The 15066-nt window shown below is 39.1% G+C and overlaps 1 protein-coding gene across 18 annotated transcripts in view; it reads left to right on the top strand.

Annotated features, from left to right (window-relative positions):
- The window catches only part of ARPP21 (cAMP regulated phosphoprotein 21), a 153746-nt gene that overhangs the window by 26613 nt on the left and 112067 nt on the right, over positions 1–15066 (top strand). Inside the window, exon 1 of one of the 18 annotated variants that reach the window (XM_036111396.2) lies at positions 14373–14608. The exons of the other annotated variants lie outside the window; for them this stretch is intronic. The gene's annotated coding sequence lies outside the window, so the exon portion shown is untranslated. Of the gene's footprint in view, positions 1–14372; positions 14609–15066 lie in introns of those variants that run through there. 18 annotated transcript variants of the gene reach the window in all.

The following is a 15066-nucleotide window of genomic DNA, read 5'->3' as shown; positions in this document are numbered from 1 at the left end:
AGTTGGTAGGTCTTTTAAAATGGCTTACCATAGAGTTGTTTTATATAACGTAAACACACCCATTTGGAGGTTAAGAGATCATATCAAACATTCAGGATTCATTATTTCCTATATTTGAGAAACCAGAAAAAAACTCTCTGGGTAAACATCACGTGAGTTCATGACATTATCCTCCTATTTAGAAGCACCCTGTTTTTGAAGAGCCATTTAATGAACTCCACCGAATTTTGTAAACAATTAATACAATTCGGAACCCTCAAGTCCAGGTCCTCCTAAAGAGTGGGGTTATATTCTAGTTGTCTCTGTTCCCCTTGTTCCTACCCAGGTACTTACTAAGAGTATAGAGATTAAATGAAAAGATATTCAATTCATTCTGTTCGTTATGGTTTTGAAGGGAAAACATGATGACGTGTGTTGTCATGATGTTAAAATTCCCCAGATCAGGGGCGTCTGGGTGGCTCAGTTGTTAAGCGTCTGCTCAGGTCATGATCCCGGGGTCTTGGGATCGAGCCCCGCATCGGGCTCCCTGCTCGGCGGGAAGCCTGCTTCTCCCTCTCCCATTCCCCCTGCTTGTGTTCCCTTTCTCGCTGTCTCGCTCTCTGTCAAAAAATAAATAAAATCTTAAAAAAAAAAATATCCAGATCATTGCTCATGGTATAAGGACTCAACTGGTCTTTCTCCAAATTCTCAGACGTTAGCCCCAGCCTCGCTCCTCAAAGAACAGTGGCTGCAGGCAGGAGTTGTTCAAAAGTGACAAACCTATGTGGGGACTGCCCAGTAAAAGGGTTTAATAGATAGTATGCAAGGAGAAAGCTACAAAGGTTTGCAGATGTCACGCACGTACCTTTCTCTGAATCCAAATCGACAAAGTAGAAGGGAATCACATTTCTTTTAGTGAAGTTATAGGGTCTCTCCACATACTGTTAGATTTCCTTGACACTTTTTGGTTGATTTCTTGTAGAAGGAAGTCCATTTAGAACACAATATTCAAGTCAGTGGCTCCGTATAAAAATATCCTTGAATTCTTAAGAAATTTGAGGCCAGTCTGACTTGCAATTGTTATTGACTTGGTTGTTTAATGCAATTGAGTTGTATTGATTTTGATATTTATTCCAAGCACAAAACATATTTTGTGATAATTTATATCACAATGTTTATATAACTAGTCTTGAGATTCCTTTGGCATTTTTAAAGTAGATTTTAAATTTTTATTACATTGGTTTGTGTGTAGGGTGTTTTTCTTTAGTTTTATCTTTGACATCCATTTAAAACACGTTTTCATAGACTTAGTTCCTTTTATTGTGCATTGGATTAGATATAATTATTTTATACTTTTGATTTTATTAACAATTCTCTGCATTGTCTTTACTTCTATGTTTTCTGACTAAATGGGTAATTACATTGCAACCACAAACATGTTTCACTGTGCAATTAACAATGCAAATAGTCAATTTGAATTCACTCATTATTTTTTGGTTCCTTCTCAATCTTTATGTTTACTTTTTTGAATATAAGAGTAAAATAGTTTCACTTGAGAACATTTAGAAAGGTGTAAGGATGCACACACCCTCCATCCCATGAATCACCCCTGGCATCACTTTGGGGCGCCTCGTCTGGTATGTGGTGCCTGTTGTCCTCGCTCATCTCAAAGTGTTGTGGTTGAAGTTGAAGTTTTGGGACCTTTCTGTCAGGATTTGAACTCTAGCCCCACCCTTTCCTAGAGTAAAATCTTGGCTAGGGTATTTCATGTCTCTATGACCAGTTTCCTCCACTCCAAAATGAGATATTTAAGGGTTAATCCATTTATACTATAATTTTTAATCAAAGTAATGTCGGCAGAATATTGGAATTGTTTCAAATTGGCTCTGTTCATATTAGCATTTATCTTTATTTTTATATAAAATCTTAAATTATATCACAGTAAAAGTAGTTTTATTTACCAATGTGATTTATGGCAATGATAATGATAATTGGGAAATAATTGCTAATTTGAAAGGGAGATCTCCACAGTTTTGCATTATGACAAGGCACCGTAATCTCATGACTTGTTAAAATTATGTATTAATTTATTAAATGAGTGCTTCATCAAACCATTACTGAATGCCAGGTGCTTCAGTACAAGAAAAATAAGGATAGTCCCTGTTTTTTTAAGAATTTTGGTAAAAGAGAGATAAGTAACTCATGGATACTGCCTAAAGAAGCAAGTCTTTTTTTTTTTTTTTTTCAGATTTTATTTATTTATTTGACAGAGAGAGAGAGAGATCACAAGTAGGCAGAGCGGCGGGCACAGGGCGAGGGCAAGGGAGAGGCAGGCTCCCCGCTGAGCAGAGAGCCCGATGCAGGACTTAATCCCAGGGCCCTGGAGCATGACCTGAGCCGAAGGCAGACACTTAACAGACTGAGCCACCCAGGCGCCCCAGAAGCAAGTCTTTTTCGCAGTGTTTGTTGAAAGCTGGGCTCCATCTGTAGCTTGGCTTACTTCTTAATGCATGTTGGAGAGGTGCTGCATTAGAAGAAAACGAGAGGGGAGAAGCACTGTAGGATTCTTACAGTTTAATTAAAGGGAAATACAATCTAGTCTGAAATGGGAAGTTAGAGGGCACAGTATCTTAACTTGCAATGAAATTTTGAATGGTATCGATTTATTAGCACTCCGAAATAACGCACTCTGGAAGCTAGGATGGGGGCAGGCATTTGGACACCATAAAGATCCTTGAATAGACACTGATTTTAAAAAGGCAGATCTTTACATGCTGGGTTTATAGCAGTTGTGTACCAGGAATGGTGACTAGAACATCCCTGTATCACCTCTGACTTTGTTTTTATTCATTTTGGGGGGAGGGATCGTCCTAAATACGGAAGTATTCATTTTTGTGGGAGCATATCCCTACTAAAATAAGGATAGAAAAAAATGGGGGTCAAAAACCTTTTGGGGGAAATCTGTATATATTACTTCTAGGAAATATTGTATTTATTGCGTCTTATATATACATATATCCCAGATGTGTATGTGTGTGTGTGTTTAGAGAGAGTTTGTATTAAGAAGGTTAGAGGGTACACTTTACATAGATCATGGTGAATATAATATCAGTAACTTATTATTGTCAGTCAGAAAAGAAACTTTTGCTCCAGTATTTATTTCAAGAAAAGCCTGCAGTTATCTTTCAAAATTCACTAAGAGACCTGCCCAAATAATTTAGTTGTAATGTTTTAAGGAGAAAAGAAAAAAACAACAGAATAAATTTACTCCTGATTTGTTTATACAACTTTTGAAAAAATAAAATATGTGAAAATGCTGCATCATAACACTTTTTAAAAGAAAGCTTCCTAAATTTTCTAATCAGTTTTTAATAATGATACCAGGACACATAATTGGCAACAAAGCCCAGGCCATTCAACCAGGTTGTGCCCAGAGAAGGCCAGGTGATGAGGTATGTTTTAATTACCACAAGAGCACTCTCTTAAGGACAAAACTCTTCCAAAATGTGGCTCATTGAATTCATGTATAAATCCTACAGCACGCAGGGAATATCTAGATAGGCAGCACTTTTTTGAGGTTTGCAGAATCACCTTAAGTTTGGCATCTTGATAAGCACAGTGGATTACCAGCAGAGGGAATAGCCTACATGTTCTGCTCATGAGTTACTCTCCCCTTGATCGTGCTGGGGTTTCTGAGAATTGGAATAATCGTGGCCTGACCTGAAATTGGCATATGTGGGCAAGCCTCACAGGAATAGTCAGGCCACAGAATTTCCAACAAAGAACCAGTATTTCCAGAGTTGAAATGGAACCTGCCAGGTTATAAGAATATTTTAGACCTCAGAGGATCATTTCAAAGACCTGGGATTGTACAAATTATATATGCACAAGCACACATGTATTCTGTCTCTGTCTCTGTCTCTCTCCCTCCTTCTCTCAATAGATGAGATGTCATCCCTCCCTCCCTCCCTCTCTCAATAGACAATAGATAGATGATAGATAGATAGATACATAGACTTTCATCCTTACTTAGTATGTAAACCTTGTGAGGCTAGTCATTCATATTAATATGCTTAGAATTCATTGGCACTTATACATTCAAATTACTTTTCTTGTCATCATGTAGATTATTTTTGAAAGGTAACAGGATCCCATTATGTTCTTTACTTTCCTTATATCTTCTTTTTTTTTTCCAGTGAAAATATGTAATCATTTGAAGTGCAGAGCACATTTTCCTACATACCAAGCTTTAGCAAATACAGGGCAATACTATCCCTAACATATTATTTATCTAATGACCAATCCTGTCTCTGTTTAAATGTCAGTAATAATGGGTGATTGGCTCTTTTTGTCTTTCTAGTTTTAAATCGATTTGTGAAAATTAATTTGTTTTGCAGGCTTCGTCATGAATTCCTCCAAATAGTCCATGTGCCACTTTCACAGATTTCGCATGTTGTTTCTGACAGTTGGGCCAGCCTGCCTGCCTTCTTCCCTTCTCTCCATCCCTGCCTCCTCCCCTTTTCTTTCTAATTTACCATTATGAGTAAAGAAAGGTTATGATATTTTTTTCCTCACTGTATAGTTTTTCCCCACGTTGAGGCCTTTTATAGGGCTTGGACTTTTTATTAAGGAGACCATATCCAGCAAAAACAGATTCTACTTCTGAGCACGTCTTGCAATGTATTATGAATACAATGACTGACTTCTTTTTTTATTTATGTTTAAAATCTTGAAGGTATCACAAATAAGCTGCAGCTCAAAAGCTGAGTATTGCATATTACATACGATTGGCAGATCTTTTATTTCTGTGATATATCAAATCACAAATTCGATTCTTTCCCAGACAATTTCAGCCTGGCATTTCCAATCTGTAGCCTGGATGTACATTCTTGCAAACTTATAACAACTGCATTCACGTATGTTTTCATTCTTTGGTGCAATACCAATTTCCAGCCTCATTCCAGGGATCAGGCTGCCCTACTTTGTTGTAGGGATGCTACATCCATTTGATTTTTAAGCGCAAGTTTGCATATCAGAGACATTGAAGTGGATGGGACAGCCTTATGCCTTATAGAAATGTCAGTTTGCATTGGGCCCCTAGCAGTTTTCTTCTATTGAAGTGCCTAGAAAGCAAGTAAGCTTCAAGACTATTTCATTTTATGGGCGCCTGGGTGGCTCAGTTGGTTAAGCGACTGCCTTCGGCTCAGGTCATGATCCTGGAGTCCCTGGATCGAGTCCCGCATCGGGCTCCCTGCTCGGCGGGGAGTCTGCTTCTCCCTCTGACCCTCCCCCCTCTCATGTGCTTTCTCTCTCATTCTCTCTCTCTCAAATAAAGAAATAAAAAAAAAAAAAAAAGACTATTTCATTTTAATGACATCATACATGTATAAAGCAGATAACCCCTTCCAGACCCTTAGCTTAGGCATTATAGAATCCATGAATAAAATGAGCCCCGGTCTTCAACCTCACCATCAGGAAGCCTTGGGAATTCCTGCAAACAGCTTGACCATTTTCCTTCAAGAGTCACAGGAAACTTCAGCCCTGGGGCCATATGCTGACACCTCTCAACACTTTATGTTGAGACTGTCCATGTGTCTCTTGACTTTCATTAATCGTTTCTTTCACAGAGAATGGTTTCAGAACCTGCTTTTTCTCTTTCTTCATCAACGGCTAACTCTACCAGGCTGTAATACCTTACAGAGTTTATGCCAGCTCGTATATTTATAAGACTATCAAAATGTATTAGGTATTTAAAAATATAGAGAATTTAAAGGTGCAAAAAACCCATGTCCCTTGATGTGGGTTTCTCAGGGTGGAAGGGTCTTGTCAGAAGGTTTTACAGGGAACACCCAAGGTAGGAGAGTCCATCAAAGGAGAAGGCCTTCACCTGCAAATGCTTGTCATCTTGAATGCGACTAACTCTTTAAACTTTTAACTGTCCCTTTAAGCGAAAACATTTTGTTAAAAAAATAATAAAAACTTTACGTGAGGTTGGGACAGGGAGAAGGGGGAGACGTCATCCTGCCTGGCCGGACTTTTGAGGAAGGGAGCAGTCATGTGATTGCAGTTTTGACACTGAGTGGTCTCAGGCAGGCAACTTCGAACTGCAGCCCCTCTCCTTCAGATGACCAACCACATGCTCCCTTTAGGTTACTTTCCAAGTGTAGCATCTGGGGTCCAATCAGCATTGCCACAGATGGCCCTGGAGCTGGAGGGCTGCCCAACACAAGCAGGCGCACACCAGTTCATATGTCTCCTGGCTGAGCCCTGGGCGCTGCAAAAACACAGACTCTGGGCTGGAAGGTTTCCTGAAAACGTTTCCCTCCCAGGAAAATACCCATTTCTCCTTTAAGCAAACTGGTGGGGATCGTGCATCTGCGGCGTGTTAAGCACCATCAACAGTATGAGATCCGCCAGCCCTCTGTCCAGGGAATTACCCTCCAGTGGCCACGTTAGTCATCTGCCACGTTTCTCCAGAATGCTTATATATACAGCAGGATCAAAATCAAGCCAGACTCTTGGTGGCTTAGAAATAAAAGCGTGGAGACATTGTTTTGGATATTGGCTTTCGTTTCCTCTGCGTTTGTTCTACCTGAGTCTCTGGGAGCCCTCTCTCTGTAGATAAGTAGCTCCTCCCACTTGCTGACTGCTAGCCTGTCTTCCAGGAAGGGAGGCACCATCTGAAGCCCTTTACCACCTTTCCTTCAGCGCTTGAGATCCTGAACGCACACACGTCCTGTGGTGGTTTTGCTGTTACTCTCCTACATTTACCTTTGAAATAGGCTTTCGAGATTTGTAATTGTGGGGAGGAAAAACTCCAACACAATGCTGCTACCCACCGGAAGCAAAAACATGCCAATGTCAAAGGCATCCATTTATTCAGCCTTTCAGGTGCATCTTCTTACAGGAAGTCTGAGGATAGCAGGACTTACTTATCGAACGCTTATATTCTTCTCTAGCAGACGTGTTGATCTCTGCACGGTGGCTTTTTCGTTTCCATGACTGTGTTTGCAGGGCTGTCCCTACATCATTTTGTGTAGCACTGTGTTCAGTGGTGTAGAGAAGGGAAAAACACAGCATGAAAAATACAAGGCTTTCGCATTCAAGAAGCTGGCATATGCAATGGAGAGAGATCACCTTCCTCTTTGTGGCGTGAACAGCACTGCACCTGGAGTGTGCGCCACTGCCATCTGAGAGGGGCGGTGACACATGGGTGAGGGCTCCATAGAGGGAGCACTCAAGGAAGCTGTGTAATCGGTGAAAGGAGTAGATGCGGAGGAAATGAAAGGCACTACTTCTATTATCCCCTTTAGCCTGGAAATGTGAGCGAGGCCAGTTGAATTATGACAAGTCATGCATTTCGTTGATGCCATCACTTTTCTCAAGAAAACTCAGAAACTACCAATAGTCTGAAGAAACTTGCCTGCATGTGTGTCTTCCGTTCAGGGGACCAACATTTTCCTTTTATCTTTAGTAAAAATGTCTTTCCATTGTCCATTTTCTGTTCATTGTATCTACTAGTTCCCTTAAGATTGCAGTCAAAATTATCCTTTGAGAACAGAAGACTTTGAGAAAACCTTAAGTCTCGGGTTAGCAGTGCTGTATGTTGTTTGTGTCATATGCTTTAGTCCTCCGGGTGGTTTTGCTCTTAAATCTCCTCATCTGTTGAATTCTCTAGTTAGAATTGTAGCTCCTTCAGGGCCAGCACCATGTCTTTCCTTTCTCTAGCATCCTATCCAAAAGGTCATGGAATGTTCCGCGCAGTAGATATTCCATAAATAAGCTCCCACTCTCTCTCCGATGGAAAGGGCCACTATCAGAGCCATCTTGAGACCCATACATTCAGAAACATGTCATGGTTTTGCCCTTTTACCTTTCAGTGGCCATTGGGGGTTTTCCCGTAACCCTTACCACATGGATTAGTTGGTCTCTGAGTGATTAGATGCCTTGGCTTTTAGGTGGAGAAAGCAGAAACCCAGAGAAGTCACCCAGCCATCACTGGTTAGAATGCACACAGAGGTGGAGCTTCTTTCCTTCACCGAGTCAAAAAGCCCTGCTACACCCTTGCCAGGCATTCTTCTCAGAACTGAAGTCAGTACAGAGGTAGACTGAGACAGACAGAAATCTCCACCCCTGTGCAACTTAGGGAAGAATGGAGGGAGAGTGATTTTTAGGACTTGATTCAAATATGGGGACTCGTTAAGGAATGACTTGTTTGCATTTCGAAGACCTGGGGATTCGGTGATTGAAGGAGTCAACAACCAGCTGACTTCACACTTAAGAGACAGGACAAGTAGGCAGCTTGCTGTCTTTCCCGCTATAGGCTAGCAATGAATGGTGCGGTTGATAGGAGGATGAAATGTCATAAGCTATGGAAAACAGTCTAAAATTATCCATGTCAAAGTAAACACTCAAGAAAAGCATTTGTTGGTGTGGTTGTTGACTCCTGTTGAAAGAGCTTGCTGTCAGTATGCTAACGCACAGTTGAAGCCCAGAGAGCTATCCCCCATAAGCAGAAATTCCCTTCGTGCCCGTGTCTCCTGAAATTCCCCACACTGTACTTGGGATGGCAGCATACATCCGTTTCTGCTACATCTCTCCGTCCTGTGTCTCTCCCTCCCTTTTGGGAGCAGAGCACTCCCCCTGCAGTCAGAGACCCTTAAGACCCTCAGGACATTTTTGCGTTTTATTTTGGGGAAGCACGCTTTGATTTCTTTTCTCCCTTGGAAAACCTTTTCATTCTTCTGTTGTGGGCTGGGGGCGCCAGGGAGGCAGAGCTGAGGTCATGGGCAGGTAATTTAAACTCCTATGTTAATTCTTTTGATTAGGTTTGGTAATGATGTTAGCTAATGATAATTCTGAAAAAGGCAACATTAGGCGTGAAATATTCATAATCTAAGGCACCAAATACTACATCACAAATACTGACATAAGGAAAAATAAAGATATCATCGGGATGAAAACCTCTTATTTTTCCTAATTTACATTTGGGAAAAACATGAATTTTATGGTCATTTCAAACATCCGACAGAGTAACAATTTATCAATTTATCTTTGCTTTTATGCATTTTATCTACACGTCTCTTCCTTTCTTCTCTTCTGCAAGAAAGATTTTAATAACTCAAACATTTAGCTCCCACTCTGCCACCTATCATTGCGTCACATTTGTTGAGTTTCATTGTTTTTGAAGTGACAGATGCTTCTTTCACTTCTTGTAGGAATGAAGGAGAAGAGTTCATGTCAGATGTGCTGAATAAAATTAATATTTCTCTCCTCCCTTTTTCTGAAGTGCCTGTTCTCTTCATGATGATTTTTTTAATTTTGAATCTTTTAAGCCAGAGTTGAAAATATGTGTTTTGTGACAAATCCTTGCTCCATTACAAGGTGTCTCCAATACAAATAACTGACAATAGATAATGGGTTATTTTCTTAGCATAAAGATCCTCCAAAAGAGGACATTTTTGAATACTGTATTGAACTGAACTGAATTTAGGATATGGAAATTTGAGTGCCTGTGTGATTAATAACACCCAAGCAAAAGTACCATTTCTGTTGGTCACCCCCCAATCCCTGAAATAGTGTTGCCTGTTGTAGATCACAGTGCAGTGATATTGAGAGAAATATTTAGGGTGAGTGTGTAACTCAGTGGGATTCCTGGAAGATCTAATTATTTAGGAACATTTTTGTTTTGGCAAAGTTATGATATCATTATCAACAAGATCCCAGCAGTGTTATTTAAGTTCGCAAAAAATTTTTTTTTAGTTATACTTGAAATTACAAGGCAAATCCCCCAACTCTGAGATCCTGATTTCTTTGCCTGAAGATCAGGGAGACATTCATTTCTAAAGGTTACATGTGTTCTGGCACCAGTATGGATTCTAATTAATTGTTCCACATTAAAAATGTTTAATGCCTTCCTGCAAACCCTGGGCACACTTTATCTGGGAATCCTGCAGGCATGTGATTTCCTATATGGCTTCTGGAAAGATGGGTACTGTGAGTTCTACAAGTAGAAGGAGGAAATTGGGCAGATAGCTAGCAGATAACTTTAGGTGATTCTGATAATTATGGTTTCTGAGCTTTTAGGATTTTAAAAGAGAAAGACTGAGAAAAATGTCTAGAAAACCACATATATCTTTATGATATGAGAAATAAAATTAGAGAAGAAACACATACATCATCAGACGATACACTTGTGCAGTTTCTGGGCGGTATTTAATGGTTCCTGTGAGAGGGGGGAAGATAGTGGTCTAGTGAAAAACAATGTATTGGTCTTTCTTACACTATCCTGGAAATTAATTGCATAGATTAGGTGAGCCTGGTCTAGATTTCTAAGAGAGTCGTCACTAGCAGAACACAGGGTATTAAAAAGAGCTCTGATCCCCAATCAAAGTGACAATGTTTTGACCCCACTCTGTCACTATATGTTTGTGGATCTTGCCCAGGTTACTGAAGTAATGTCAGCTAGATTGGCTGATGTCAAGGGTCTTTGCAGTGCCCTGGGTCTCTGGGTACTTGCACATTTTTTTTTTCTTTAAGATCGTACCTGGCTGGAGGTAGATGATACTACTTTGTAAATGGATAAACCTTTCTTAGACTCTAAGATGAGATAGGACATGAAGGTGGTGAGTAGCTGGTATGGGTCTTAAAAGTTGAGACTTTTTATAATTTCCAAGAATAGTCCCAGTCCCGGGGGTCACGCAGTCAAACCCATATCATCCTCAGTGCTTTCTCAGAGTCTTGGATTATTTTCAATTATGGCAGCAGGGCTATTAGCCCTGTTCTCTGTGGCATTGATTTTGGTCAGAAAATTCTCCTTTTCGGCAATAAAAAATATGCAAAAAAAATGAGTCGGTGACATGACAAGCTCCTACTGACCAGCTGCTCTGTTAAATCCAGCCCTCTCCTCCAGATTATTGACAGCCCCATGTTTGCATTGTGCTAAGAATGTGCCCAGAATTGTTTTTTTGTTTTTGTTTTTGTTTTTTTTTCAGTTAGAAATGGTGTCTGTTACTTTGTGTGGGGGAGAACACATTGACCACACACACATTGATTCTGGTAGAGGTGTAGTGGAAGGTTCTCTGAATAACACATCCTAACCTCTTTCTTCTTGAAATGTCCACATTGGATAAAATAAATTGAATAGCAAAGCTTATCTTGCCAAAGACAAGACTGCTAAGATGATGATGAGGGTGATGATGGTCCCATTTATTAGGTATCTATCTGAGTCCAGTACAAACCTGGGCAGGTTATTTCCACAGAACTTGTCTTTACATGTATGTGTTATCGATCCATCAGAGGAAATTTGTAAAGTAGAATGACAGTAGTCCTCTTGTACTATCATTTTTGCCTTTGATCTCTTTGTATGTGGATTTATTTGTTTCCTTGTGATTTATATCATTTTCAGGGAGAAAAAGTTTTTGTAGGCTCTTTTTTATTGTGATAAAATATACATAATATGATATTTATCATTTTAGCCTTTCCTAAATGTACAATTTAGTGGCATTAAATACATTCATGGTGTTGCATAACCATAACCACATCTATACCCATAACTTTTTCATCATCCCCAATGAAACCTCTGTACCAATTAAATAACAACTCCTTTCCTCCTTACCTCCAACCATGGAAACATCTACTCTCTGTTTCTATGGGCTGGCCTATTCTAGGTACTTCGTATAAGTAGAATCATACAGTATTTGTTCTGGCTCATAATATTTTCATAGTTCATCCATGTTGTAGCATGTATCTGGATTCTGTTCCTTTCTAAGGCTGAGTAACATCCTATTACACATGTGTAGTGCATTCTGTTTACCCATTCATCTGTTGACAGACACTTGCATTGTTTTCAACCTTTTGGCCATTATGAATAATTTTGCCATGAACACCACTGTACAAATATCTGTTTGAGTCCCTGCTTTCAATCCCCTTTTGGGTATACATCTAGGAGTTGAAGTACTGGGTCATATGGTAGTTCTATGTTTAAAAAGGTAGGGTCTTTTTTTTTTTTTCTTTTTCCCTAGTTCTAAATTTTGGAGCAAGACCAAGGCTAATTTCTCTTTCTCTGAATATTCTTTAAGCATTTGAAAATAGCTATGATGTCCTTCCTAAGTCTTCTCTTGTCTAAGCTAAAAATTCCAAGTGATGTAACCTGTTTTTTTAGAACTCAAATGAAGATCTTCTATCAACCCCAGCCACATTTCATGTCATTACTTTCATCACTCAGTTCATGCTATGGGGATATCCAAATAACTTGTTCTGGGATCCAGTGCATTAGACGCCTTTCCCAAGTTTATGTTTCCTACCTTTGAGATACACTGGGAAAACATTTAAGAATTATAAAAGCAAACATCATCTTTCTTTTCCACTTCATGAATAATCACAAAGTGGATGGTGAAGATAAAATTACTTAATCCATCTTTAAAATTTCTCACGGGGATCCATTAGAAGTATTCAACTTTTATTTTGTATTTTTAGAAAAAAGTGTTTTGTTGACATTGTATTAGCTGACTTGAATACCATGTCATAAGGTAGACCATCCTTGTACATAGTAGAAGTTCCATAAGACTTGTTGTAAGAACGAAGAATGGAAACATTGGCTTTTTGTCGTTGGCTGTTTTTACTGAGACCAGACCGCTCTTGTTTTAAAGGCACTTGTGATTATTGTGGGGGCTGTTTTCATGTCCAAAGCTGTGACATCCCTTATTTCCATTACTGGGATTCTGCTAAATGTTGATTTAAGTTATGTTTGTGTCTAGTTTATTATACTGGTTAAAGAAGAAAAAGTGATATTCTACATACGATCTACTACATGTTTATAAGCTGCCTAGCTCTTAAAACTCAAATAAGAATATTTATGTAAGATATTTCTACCCCTAAAGCCCTAGTATGAGAATTCCTTTTCTTAAATATCCCCCTAGGTTCTTCTTCCACAACAGTTGTGTGGTTATTTTGGCATTTGCTCGGGTAACTCAAGAATCTTACAGAATGCCTGTGTGTTGGGTTGACCAAAGAGTTTAGTTAGAGGGTAGAGCTCCTGGTTGACCATTTCTTGTATTGAAGAAGAAAATTTTCTTTGGGGAAATTAAACTTATGTGAAAATTTGTTATTGATGTTTTGTCATCCCAGGAAGTTTTAAACTTGCTGAAGATGTTACTCTGTACACTCTGGTCATTCCATGGTTGATCTCATTTCTGAAAGGGTCATATTCCAATTACGGCTTTTTTACTCTTTAAACTTAATTTTACATACTCAGAATATTTGTAAGCATTAACAGAATAACTGTTTTGAGAATAGGATGTGCCTTTAGTTTCTCAGGTGTCACAGTTTTCCAAAACCCCACACAGCCAATTGACAAATCAGTAATATCCCCACAATTTGCAAGTGGCATACAGTTGCAGAACTTTGACCAGCTTTAAAAAAAAAGAAGAGCAATACATTAGGGGAGAAACATTTCAATTGTTCAGATAAATGTTTGTTGATTGTGTCATTTCATCCTACATTACCTATATTGATTTGGGATAAGATTAGTCATCCTGTGTTCATTTTTACTAAAAAGATTATGAGGAAAGTGACTAAGAAAGTGAACTTCCCAACTTGCTAATAGATTTCAACTTTAATTTCCCATTTTAGATATCCCCTGAGAACTAAATCACTCTGGAATTTGAATCTAATCCTGAGCTTTCTCCACGTGACAGCCCAGCAGTTGCGCCTTTCTCCCCTTGCCCTGGCTTTCTCATCCCCGCGATCCCATGATTGCTACTATTTTCAACTCTAAAGTAAGCTTGAGAAGAAACAACCTAAATATAATGAGAAGTGGTAGTGATTTTACTCATTTTCCTCATCGAAAACAGTTGACAGCACTGTTGATCAATTTCTCATAGCTTGTTTGGCAAGTGATTGACTGCCTTTGCTAAATACTCTCCCTTAAATTACGGTTGCAATATTGTTCCCACCGAAAGAACTACAGTAACTTCTATTTTGTGCCTTTGCATGGGGTCTCCTTTTGTTCCCTCCACCCCTCCCACTCCAACAATTGAAAGTTGGCCAGCATCCCCATTAATCAAATGTTGGATAAAAGGTATCTGTTAAAAATAGTTTTGCTTTTTTATGAAAATGGGAAAAATTTGAACAGATTAAGATTAAATAGCAGTGGAAGAGTCGGGTAGTTTGGCGAACAGAAAGCTGGAGTAGGGTTGATTTCCTGGCACTGCTTTCTTCGCAAAGAGAACAATTTTAATCAGTTACAAAAATATTTGTGATCCATATGTTCCTCTCTGCTCATTCCCATATGCCCATATTCCCTTTTATCTCGGTAGATGATGACTTTATGATTCAGGCATGCAAGAATAATACCTCGCTGACTTTAGAGCTCAGTGCTATTTCAAAACGTGTCCTGGTAATTACGCACACACATGTATCCAGGCTGTTCACGCTTTGAGTTGGTTACGTGAATATCAGTTTGTTCTTCCTTTTTCTTCATGGAAAGAATTATATCTTGCATCCACCTACTGGGGCTGGAATAATGCATCTAAGGCTTAGATTTGAAAACAGCATTGCCATTCACCTGCTGGATTAAATGCCACTGTACAAATATGAGGATCAGAGAAAAGAAGACAAAAAGATTGAGGTGATCGTTGATAACTTCATTTTCTTTGGGAAAAGGAAAACAGAATCCAAAAAGCATGTGGTAATTCCATCCATCACTGGTGCCTATTCTGAGACATATTAGATAATGGGCTGGTTACTTAAATAGATCTTAATTTTAAGACATGTTGACTTCTATTTAATATCGAGTGTTAGTCATAGTAGCCATGGTGAAACTGGGCAAAATTGAAAAATTAAAATGACTGTTGATTAGCGATCCATTTTTGTCCTCAATGCATGTTTGCTTATCTCTCAGAGCTATATAATGTCTAACAACCAAAGAAACATACTGTAAAGCCAAATTGGCCATTCTGATAACGCAACAACAAGGCTAGAAATTATTGACTGTATTAGTGATCGCATTTTCAACAGTTGTTTCTCTCTTGCACAACAAATGGTGTTGTAATTCAATATGCTGTTAATATAGCCACAGCAAAATCC

This window comes from Halichoerus grypus, chromosome 1 (genome assembly GCF_964656455.1).
Source record: "Halichoerus grypus chromosome 1, mHalGry1.hap1.1, whole genome shotgun sequence".
In the NCBI taxonomy this organism is placed as follows: domain Eukaryota; kingdom Metazoa; phylum Chordata; class Mammalia; order Carnivora; family Phocidae; genus Halichoerus; species Halichoerus grypus.
This window is presented reverse-complemented; position numbering and strand designations above follow the sequence as displayed.